This window comes from Drosophila albomicans, chromosome 2R (assembly GCF_009650485.2).
Source record: "Drosophila albomicans strain 15112-1751.03 chromosome 2R, ASM965048v2, whole genome shotgun sequence".
Lineage (NCBI taxonomy): Eukaryota > Metazoa > Arthropoda > Insecta > Diptera > Drosophilidae > Drosophila > Drosophila albomicans.
Genome location: NC_047631.2, coordinates 17,819,291 through 17,831,526, shown reverse-complemented (window position 1 = coordinate 17,831,526; position 12,236 = coordinate 17,819,291). Strand labels below are relative to the sequence as shown.

Genomic DNA, 12,236 nt, shown 5'->3' with positions numbered 1-12,236 from the left:
GTTTGTCATGCAATTTTAATCGCAATCGCATTTTTAATTTTCCTCTTTCCTACCTGTGCCGAGCGCTGTCGTATTTCTATTCCGTTCAGCTCAGAATATACGTGTATACGTCGAATGCGACGCGTTTTTCTCCTGCGGACTTCTCTCGCCGAAGGAAAGAACGTAAAAAAAGAAAAATAAAAGCGAATAAATATTAAATGCAATACACTCTATACACATCCAAGAGACAGCGGCAACAGCAAACTGACAAACAGACAGCCAGAGGGCAGAGAGCAGAATAAAGTGTAGCGAGTCGAGGCAGAAATAGACAGCAGGAGACAAAGCCAAAAGGATAGGGATAGGATAGACTATCTATATACGGGGCGGAGGCTGCATTGGCAGCTAGAGAGCAATGCAGAAAAAAGTAAAGGAGACAGGATACGAGTGGGCCATTTGCATAAATCTACATTTTAACCATATTTCTGTTGGCCTCAATCGTGTTGCCAACAATTGGCCCCTGAATACCGTCTAAACATCAAACTGAAGAACTAAAAGAGTGCGGCATGTTGGTTGAAGTATAAACATAATGTTCTCTTAATGAGCTACATCAATTATAAAGCCCATGTGTCAAACTATCTGACATTGACCAATTAAACTCTGTCGCCCTGTCAGATTGTCAAGCCAGGATTAACCTTTCATAAATATGACAGGCTCCACACAGCAGCAGCAGCAGCAGCAAGAAGAGCAAGAGCAACCGCGACAGTAAACCACAGCGCCAAAGGAGCTCCACTCACAACCACATTGACACCCACACCCAGGCAGTCACACATACACAGGCACACACACAGTGACACACTCATTACCGGCAAATATTTATGAGCTTTCAATTGAATGCACTCATTAAACATTCACACTCATGAATTTGCCCACTTCAAAGTAGTGCAATAATCCGATTTTTTTTGTTGTATTTCACATGTTCGTTTATTTGCTTTAATGAAAACAAACATTGAGGTACAAAATAAATAAGCATGAAAATTGAAATTATTTCGGTAGCATTTCTAATTTATAATTGCATAATTTCACAGATGTCATCGGAATTCTCAGAACTTGTTTACACTTAGTTGTAGCTTTATTGTTGCCCGTAAAAAGTGTTTTAATCGCTTTGTGGAATAGCCGAATGATAATTAAATTATTGATAGACTCTTCAATTTGTTTACCGAGACTATATTAGTCACTTTGGGGGGTTTTAGAAATTGGATATAAAGTCCAAAGGGGATCAAAGGTTTGAAAACTTTCCACGAAACGAAACCCGTTAGCAAATTTTGAGCAACTTATTTACTTATGCAAGTTTGTGTATTCATTAAACGTATTACGAAATTGAAATCCCTGTTTGTTGACTTTTCAATTCTAAAATACTTTGCTGAACAACAAAAAGTCGCTGGCGAAATGCGCGCGACTTTGCGTGTGCGATTTTTAATTACAACAATTTGCTAAGTACTCAATTTGCATGACACTCCAAGCAATGCAAATAATGCCAGTAGCTGAAGCAAGAACTATAACAAAAGACAGAACAAGAGCATCACGTGCTTGTTGGTTCGCGTGACAAACATTTAGCTAAGTGCGATTTTTAGTCAATCTCTTGATTTGAATCTAACTCAACGCTGCCTTCCTCCCTCCGCTCGCCTCCTCTTGCCTGACAAGCAAAATTAACGTCAAATAATTTCAGCATTGACACCTTGCCACTGCCCTGAACATTGGTCAAGCATGCCACTTTTTTCGTAGATGTTGTTGTTGTTGTGGCAAATAATTGAAATGGAAAAATTACGACTTTAATTAATTTTAACGCGTTCCGCAGTGTTGCCCGTTTATAAGGCCATAATTGCGATCAAAAAAAAAAGCTTTATCATAGTTGTTTATAACAATTCACCGATATTACATTTGGTGTCGCTGATGACGCGCTTTGGTCACATGATGTTAATATTGGTCATTAAAATGTCTTAAAACAAAACAAGTTTAAGTTGAAGTCTTGTGTGAAACCAGATTTCACTATTCGAGCGAGATGTGGCGCATTTAATCCAATCAATAAAGAATCGCGTTGAGTCATGTACGAGTTGTAGTTGTAGTTGGCAGCAAAAAGGGTTGAATGACTGCTCAAAGGGTTCGCTTACCCGACGATAACTGATTGATTGCATATGACCCAAATTGAATTTCGAATCGATTCTGCCCAATTCGAGTTGTTGTGAGCTGCAGCAGCAGCAGCAGCGGCGTATTTAGAGCTGGCATGCAAACACAGCAATTGAATTACAATCGAACAAACAACCAAACAAACAACCAAACAAACAAACAGTCAAACAACTGTGTGCGCTGTAACAAACAGCAAGAGCAATGAGAAACGAACAAGGAACAACGAGCAACGAGCAGTGTGCAGCATGCAACGTACAACGTGCAACATGCATGTTGCCAGCAATTATCAATGAAATTCAATAAAATACACTGACAAACTGGATAAGCTCACAGTCTGCATTTGCATCGAGTTCTTTGCTGTGCGGCCAATGAACTCGACGCCACTCGTTATACATATGCAGCAGATAGAGCGTCTTCACTACCTGTTCCATTTCATTTGCTGCAACAACAACAAGAACAACAAGTCAAACGACAAGATGAGCAACAACGAATTATAAACACGACGCCAAAGTAACGCGAACGCGAATCACAAATTAAAAATCAGCTTGCCCGGTAACCTGACCTGCGGCAAATTCTGCTCAGAAAACACGCCCTTCTTCTTCTTCGTCTTCTTCTGCATATCTTCGTTTCTCCTGTTGCATGTAGACAGCCGTGATAAATACGACGACAACAGACAAGAGGCCAACTGAGACATGGTCGGTGGTGCGGTGCATCCTCGGACTGTTGTTGCCTGTCATTTCAATGTACTTGCATTTGGCCAAAGTTGAGTTGCAGTCATTTCGCTTAAGTGCTGGCCCAGTCCAACTCCGACCGACTGACTTAACCATCTTTGAGTTTTGCTTTTACACTCGAACAAAAAGTGCAGCAAGTTCTTAAAAATATCATCATGTTGGAAACGAATACAAAAATGTAGTAGTTGCTGCTGATAAATTAAACTTTGTGCAAGTGTTTAAGGAAACTTTAAAAAAATATATATTTTTCCATCAAATTCAAAAGATTTAATAGAAAATTTTAAATCATGCTTAAAGCATTTTCCAAAATCTCTTAAATGCTTAAATACATGTTAGTTTTTAAAAATTCGTCTTTAAATGAAATTTCGAAGTTTTAATTAAGAAAAGATTAAAGACTAAACTATTATGCAATTAGTGAAACATTTTCATTAACAGCGTTTTAAAGCATAACATTACCAAAGCTTTTTAAAAATTGGTCTTATTAAAATGAAAACAGCTTAATGCCCAAAAATTGTTTAATTAAACCCTAGCTCTTTTTTTGTTTTGCTGAGTGCATGCTGATGGTTATTTATTGTTTTTGCCAGGGCGTTGAATTATTCCATGCGCCACTTGGGAGCCCGCCCTGGCAGTTCGTTCAAGTTTCTTTTCATTCTTGCCTCATTTTTGAAGTCCACGCCAAAGAACGTGCATAAAATTGTAGCGCGTTCTCTAATCATAAAGCGCCGCATGCTTTGCATTTTAATTGCGAATCTTTTTATAGTCGCGCTTTATATAAATAAAAGACGACATCAGTCTGTGGCATGCTCGCCGCCCAAAGCAGATAAGCAGATGAGTTAGCTTTTAATTTAAATGCAATTTGTGTGCTCAGAAAATTATGTTTCATTAATGAATCAGTCAGTGCAAGTGCTTAAAGGATTGAATATATCTATGTATCTTGAGTAGCTGTCAATAAAAATAAACGCAGAGTGTGTGTATATTGAATATAGAGAAGTGGAAAAACTTTTAGCATTATTTTGTGATTGCCGCAATCAGAGACAGTTGTGTTTTTGTGTTAGTGCTCTTAGCTGTTGGATGTTGGCTGGTGATGCAGCAACCCAACCAAGAAAAAAAGGAAAAATAAGAGAATGAAATTGGCTGAGGGAAGAGCGTAGAAATTGTTGAAACCAAATCAGCCGTACAAAATCCATAACAAAGTAATCAATGAAGGCTGCAAGCAAGCAAAGCAGGCAATGCGAGGACTGGCAAACAAGTCGGAAGCCAAAAAACAGTTTCTTGCGGCTGCAATTTGTTGGCCAACACGCCAAGCAGGCAGCCAAGCAACGAAGCAACCAACAAGCCAACGAACCAATGAACCAACAACCAAGCAGCCAAATCAAACAAGCAACTGGGACAGCAGCGACGACGCTCTTCCAATCCTGTCCGCCTCTCTGGCTTCCTTTTTGGCTTCACGAGCTGCTGCCTTGGACTGCGCCTCAATAATAACAACAACAGCAACAACTTTCGCATCGCATCGCAATTGCAACCACAATAACAACAACAAAACAGCAAATGCTCTTGATAGTTGTGTACAAAAGTTTACCACCCCGAAAAAGAAAAAAAGAAAAACAAAAATTCTGTTCTAGTTATCAGGCTTTGCTGGCATTGGCTTTGCTTTTGCCTTCTGTGACTAGCCAGATGATTGCAACAGCCACTGATTGTTGTTGTTGTTCTCGGCAACTAATTGAATTGCTTGTTATCAACACGCCCCAACAAAAGCCCATTGTATGTCGCTGTTGAAGTATTCTTCTCTGCTGTCGCAACCCAAACTGACATTTTCGGATAATTTCGAGTGGAGTCGTTAATCCACTTTGAGAGACAAAAAAAAAAGGGAGTAAACTGATAAACTGCAGGGTATGCTTAAGTCGAGCGAACGCTCGGCCGCGCAATACTTGTTGTTTGTTGTGCGATTGCAGTCTGCAGTCGACATTTTTCGTACTGCGAAAACTGATTTTAAAAGGCAGCGCACGTGGCGTATGTGTAATGTGCATTGCACAATATTACACGAAGAAGAGTTCATGCTGGGTGTTTGCATTTTGCATGATAAAGCAGATTTCATTTCGCCTGACGCGGGCTTTAAATCTGCACAACACACACACACACACACACACACACACACACACAGAGGGGCTGCATAATGCCAAAGTCCTGCTCCTGCCGCTGTTGCTGTTGCGTCTTTAGCTCCTGCTGCTGACTGTATTCGTAGTCATGTGTGGTGTTGTCGTCGACATGACGGCAACGCCTTCGAGCAACACACACAGGCAGGCACACACACACACAAACAAACAACACGCAACATTCTCATAAAAATTAGAGCCTGCTCCGAGTTGAGTTCACTGCAGAGCAGCTAAGTTGAGCTCTTGATGGGGTCTCAAGTGTGCGGCATGAGCAGAGTGCATGTTGCATGCAACATTGCTATTTATGAACTCAACGAGACTTCTGCTGCTCCTGCTGCCGCACCCTTGTCTGTGTGTGTGCCTCCGACATGCGCCATAAATCGCAGCAGATAAATATCATTCTTGGATCTCGTTTTGCTTTTGCCAGTTCGGGCCATGTCTGCCCTTTGGTCAGCAAAGAAAATATTATTTTGCATACACTGCCAACATGTTGGATTCAACTGAATTTATGGCCATTTCGACAGAGCAAATAAACATTTATAGTGTTTTATAATTGAATACAGAATATATTTCAGTTGAAACAACTATTTAAATCAGTCAAGTAAACTATTAATTTATTGCAGTTCTGCAAAGAATTTTAACACGAAATAAAGCTAGTTAGAAACAGAATATATTTCTTGTTACATTTATCAGATTATATTCCAAGTTGTTAAACACCAAAGATTAAAATTAAATTAGAATCTAGTTACAGAATATATTACTTGTTTGAACACTAATGTAACAAAAGCCAAAAGAAATAAATTTACTTTGGTCTACTTCTTTTGTAATGCAGCTGAAAACGTATTTGAACTTAGCAGATAATATTTAATACCAAAGATTAAAATTAAATTAGAATCTAGTTACAGAATATATTACTTGTTTGAACACTAAAGTAACAAATAACAATAGAAATAATTTTACTTTGCTCTACTTCTTATGTAATGCAACTCCAAGTTATTAAATACTAAAGATTAAAATTAAATTTATATCTAGTTACAGAATATATTGCTTGTTTAAACTGTAAAGTAAAGTAAAAACACAATAGCAATAATTTTACCGTGCTCTCTCTTTCTCTCTCTCTCTCTCTCTCTCTCTCTCTATTCTGTAATAATGCAACTGAAAACGTATTTGAGCTTCGGTGCTTTGAGTTCTCAGCTCGCTTCCTGTTTAACAGACTGGGTCAAAATCGTTCACATGCTCCTTTACACCAGGCAACACTCGCACACACACACACACACACACCACACACTCACATTCACAGCGAGTTGCTCATTTTATTTATGTCAATCTTCAGGCTATACTTGTTGGCCCGTTGGCTTGGCTTGGTTTGGGTTGCCTGGGCTTGCCAGTTACGGAACTTGGCCTGCCTCTTGTAGGCCCTGGAAATGCACATATATGAACACACACACACTCATACTGGTACAATATAAATAATCAGCGGACAGAGATGGGACCACGCCCCCTTCCTGCTATGTGTGCATTATGTGGGCAATGCGGTGAAAATGTATTTCACTCTTTTGCACTCTGTTGCGTTGCATCGCAATTTCATTTAATTATTTATGTTAAAGTTTATTTTTTTAATTTTCGCTTTAAATATCTCTGATAGTTTTCATTTGCTCGCATTCTCATTATTGTTGGTTCTGTTGTTGTTATGGTTGTTTGTTTTCTTTGTGGCTCTGTGGCTCTTTGCATTTTTAATGAATTTAAATTAATTACATTCTTAATGTGACCATAATCCCTGCCATGTGTTAAATGACTTTTGAATTTTTTATAAATACGGATTAAATTATTTTCATTTCGGTTTCTGTCATTTCTCTTACCAACGACGACAAAGCACAAATATTTACATGCGATTTTGCGTCTCGATCCCACGGCTAATGATATTAACAATCGCTTTGAAATATTTCTGCGATTACTTTAAATATTTTCATTAAATTCAACTTAAATGTTGGTTTCTCTTTCGTTTTTTTATTCCACTTTTTTGGGTTTTTAATGGGAAATGCAATTTAAATTGTGCAATACGCTTCGTTTATCGCTTGCATCTCTCAACATGAACACATTTAAAAAAAAAGAGAAATAATTAACAATAAACGGAAAATTACAATTTCATATAGTAGTCCACTGTCAATTGAATCCGCTGCCGAAGGGACGTCCGGTTCGACTACGGGTTATATCGCAGCTTGAGCCGCAATAAAATTCTACAGCAATTACCAATTTTTCTGTTGCTGTTTCAGTTTCTGTTTCTGGCTGCTCTTGGTCACATTTGCAACATACATTTAATTGCTTGTCAGTGTGGTGCAGCACATTCCAGCACAATTTTTCTTCTCGTTACTGTTGTTGTATTGTTGTATTTTTTTTTTCGCAGTTACTGCTGATGTTGTTGTTATTATTATTGTGGTTTCGGCATTTAATTTGCTGAACAGCGTGCGCTTGTCACAATAAAAATCAGTCAAGTGCAATTCGACCCCCGAGCAAATGCATCACAGCCACAACAGCGGCAACAGCGACTGCAGCACTTCGTTAACCTCGACATTGCCTGGGGCTGAGGGCTGAGGGTTAAGGGTTTCAGAATCGTGGTCATTCCGTTTGCCACTCCACCGATGCCACTAACAGTGGCACTCACTCTTACCGCCTCTGAGTGGTTGCAGCGCATTGCAACGTGTTGGTCAGCGAGTTACTCGCTCAGCGTATGGCATTTTTGACAGCTTCACACGTACGTGCACACCCACACACACACATGCACACACCCACATCATCACGCACTCAGCGAACATGAGAATTCAATTTGTTGATAAAGAACAATCTATTAAATTTGTAAGGCTTACATGTGTTAACAACAGTTCAATCAAAGATAATATTAATGTTTGATATGTGTTAACCACATTTCAAGTGCGTCGTTTTGCTTTGATGCTATTCTCATGCTTTGATGCTATTTAAAGCACCTCAAATCAACTACTTATAAGGAAGACGACACAAAGGTATTAAAATATGGCAACCTTAATTTGATTATCATAATAATAAACATTAATAACAATAAAGTCAAGTATGTTTATCTTAATGATTTTAAATTTATATTTCTACTAGTTCAACAAGCAATAAATTTGCCTTGTACAAGTTTTTTCGGTTGTCGTGTGTATAATAAATGCATTTAAACATTTTGTTTACGACCTGTTCATTCAAATTGTTAATTAAATGACAATGATTGCTAAATTATGTGAACAAACCTAATCAGATCAACTGATAAAGAAATTCTCAACAAAACTCAAAGCTATTCAGAATTCGTATTCCAAGTATTTATAGTAATTATTTGACCACTGCAATCAAAATTAGAAATTAAACCATAATTATTGAAATTCACGTGAAATTTGTATTTTTTAATAGCGAGTGAGACATTTTACACGCGAAAAACACGTAGATGCCAGATGACTGACAAGATAAAGTCACTTAACAAAAAGATTTGATTGTAGTTTTTGTAATTTCACAAAAAATGACGCATGCAATGAAAAGGCCTTGCTCTCAGTAATTCTCGGTGACTTTGTGATTTGATTAAATTAATTAGAAAGATACCAAATGAAGTACATTTTAAATAAATAAATAGTTTTGATAGTTGATTTATTTAACATCCGCTGTAAGCACTATTATGGCTTCATTCAGTTGTGGCAATTAGTGTTATCATTATCATTATGAAACTGTTTTATATAAGCCACAAGCATTGTCATAACAGTAATTTATTTACTCTATTTCAAATGAAATTAAATGTGCAAGCACATCAGCAAATATCACCTAAATTCATCTTTTTTGAGTAGCAGAACTTCATAATTATTTACGCAGTTTGCTTTTCATCGTGAGTGAATCAATATATCCAGTGTTATTCAATATTGACACTCTCCGTTTCGAATTTGTATTCCGACCTCTAGGGGCATATTCGTATTGTTGTTTAGACTTCTGTGTGTCCAATTAACAAACTGTAAACAGCAATAACAGCAACAATTACTTTCCTCATAACAAACTCAATGTAGCTTCATAGTCACAGCTATTAGTCATGTTCGTGGAAACTGAAGCAGCAGCTAAGTCTAAAGCTGACGCTGATGCTGATTCCTGCTAGCGCAGCTTCCCTCGACTCAAAATTTAATTAACGATGTTGCAGAAAATTAGCATAAATGATTTAATTAAAGGTAAGTGCCAACAAGGCTCGAGACTCGAGACTTGAGACTCCCCCAGATGCCCAGAGACTAGGCGCAGATTTCAGCCACGACATCCACGAAGCGTTTATAGGAGGGAGTTGACGAGCAGCTGTCGAGTAGCTAACAAAGTCATGTGTTAATTTTTTAATGACATTTCATAAATCTTTTAACACCTCTCCCTCCACCCCAACATCATCTTATGCTGTCAACCAGGCGCCATTATGTTGTTGTCTTTACCTTTGCGCCTCTTCTCTTTCACATAACTAATGAGTGAAGCATTCAGAATAATTGCTCTCGACTGCATTGATATTGCCACAAAACGTTTGCCAAAACATTTCTATATAAATGCCTCGTCTATTTTGCATATGACCAGACAAACGGTGGTAACAAAATACATTCAATGAATAGCAACAGCAATAAAACAGTACACAATTCTGTAAAGCACATTGAAATACGTGTAAATTCCCTCAAATCGCACTTTACATATTTTGTGCAATTAGCCAAATGAGAATAACAAATGGAATGGTATTTGGATATCCTATAAAAAATTACTAAAAGGTATTCTAGTTGACAAGTTAAATATAAAAAGTTTAACTGGGTAGTTTCGTATCGAGTTTGCCCACTCAAAAAATTTCTTTCCGTTTTTTGCAAACGCTTTATAACACATTTATCTACATTTAAGCATAAATAAAAGCAAGAGCGACAGCTGCAAAAATTTAACTAAAATAATGCTATAATATTTTATGCAGATTTTGTTGGACAACAACGAGCACAATGCACAATAGATGTGCCAAAAGAGGCAGAGCAAATGCTGCGGACAACAATTGAGCTTTGCTTGTTGTTCTTATTATTATTATATTTGTTTGTTGTTGTTGCTGTTGCTGTTGCTGTTGCTGTTATTATTATTCCTGTGGCAAATAAATAAAAACCGCATCAAGACTATTGTAATAAAAACATTTTCATTGCGTTTTCAATACGCACAATGAGCGCAGCAATTGCAAATTGATTTGTGTGGTTTTATGAAAATGTACACTCGTCTTTTGTTGACCAATTCAACCTACCCACCAATCAATGCCACCTCCCTCACCAGCCTCTTCTCTCTTCTGCACGGACAAGCATAACAGTGTAAAAATGACCAAAATCAGCAATACTATTCATATTTATGTTGCATATATTCAGTGGAGCAAACTTATGAATTTTTAATTACGTTTTCGAATGCTGCATTTTGAAGTGTAATAAAATAACTTGAAACAATACCAGCACATGAATTGAACATGCTTATTTAAGTTACCAACAACACACAAAGTGCATTCTGTACAAGGAGGTCAAGTCTATGAAATATTTATAGAATACTAAATGCACTTCATTGAATACTACTAATAAAATATCAATGAGCACAATGCAAATGTTGAATATGTTTCACTGTTTGTCTGCTAAACGATTTGTTTAACAATAAACACCATAAGAGAATTGTTAATTTCGGTTCGACGACCGATTAATACTCTAACTGGTTTATTTTATTATCATTTTGCAAATATATTTCAGCTATCAGACACAGTATAAATTATATTGACTTTAATTTGCCTACTCAATCTTCTCAATCGTGATCTTATTGGATTATTGACTTATTATGTATGATCAATAATAATATTTAGAATGCCAACACGATTTTCCTGGAAATCTATTATGCGTTTTCAAGAATCAGTTGAACATTTGTTCGTCAAAAAGAAAAAAAGCATGAGTAAAGGGGAATATGCAAATAACCCTCGAGTACTTAGTACAGGTGTCTAAACAAGATTTTGGGTACTTTATCGAATTTTCGACCGGGGAATAACATCCGAGCATCTGTTTCGATCTATTGTGACCATGTGAAATGTCGTCGAGCTGTCAACTTGTGACGTTTGCAATGTAACAGCTGCTGTCTATTGTCGCCTCCCGTTTATGATTATTATTTAACTTTGTTGGCTGCTTTGTTTTGCTCTGACTTAACATAATAAAGCCAGCGTTTGTTAGTTAAAAATCAAAAATTTGCAAATGTAACAAAACCTTTTAACGCAATAACGTAAATTTTCATAAATTCGAAACTTTACGCTAACCCAGAGAGGTGGTCCATAAATTCCATGTACGCAACTCTCATGCAGTCAAAAATTCAGCTTATGCCCTCTTTTATATTTTTTGTTGGCTGCTTAAGCCGACGCGACGTCGGGCAACAACAAGAACAAAAATTTGGCTTATGTACAATTTTAGGCTAATGAAAATTTATGAAGTTCTCTGTGCGGAAAACGGAACGCCTCACTTAAAATTATGAAGTTGATACTTTTTGTTGTTGTTACTACTGTTGTTGGTAACAACTTTTGTGTTTGAAATTAAATTATGGCTCATTATTTATTGTGGAATCATAAATTACGAGTGCGAGTATGGTTTGCCATTGGATAATCCAATATATCACAGCGTCTAACCAGCTCATAGTTGACGGTGGAGGAAGCACTGCAAATGCAGCAGCGGAAAACAAAACGGGATAAACGGATGGGTAAATAAGGAATGCGTTGTGATGCACAACGAATCACGGACAGAACTAGCCACAACTGGTGCATCATTCCGGGCATGCCATTTTTCACTGGAGAAGATTAATAAGCCAACCATTAAGATAAGTCAACAGAACCTACAGACTAATTTGTGATAACGCTGCGTATACTTTACGACCACAGCCCCACACAGCTGTGAAAACACTTCCGATGCATTTCGCCCAGTTCAGGATGCCTCATTCAATCTTCAGCTTATCTGCTATCACCACACTATCACCTCGACCAACTGCCTGACTGACTGACGTGAATAGATTACGTGAAAATGATGCTAAGATTAAATGGTAAATGTCTTTTTATGATTCCATAGACGGGCAAACATTTGCCTGGTTGTCTGGAACGCGATTCCACTTAACTAATTACATATTTCAAAACAACAAGGGG

At 37.5% G+C, this 12,236-nt stretch overlaps 1 protein-coding gene across 3 annotated transcripts in view; it reads left to right on the top strand.

The window, feature by feature from the left end:
* The window catches only part of LOC117573998 (sodium-coupled monocarboxylate transporter 1), a 37,354-nt gene that overhangs the window by 2,771 nt on the left and 22,347 nt on the right, over nucleotides 1–12,236 (top strand). The window lies entirely within an intron of this gene.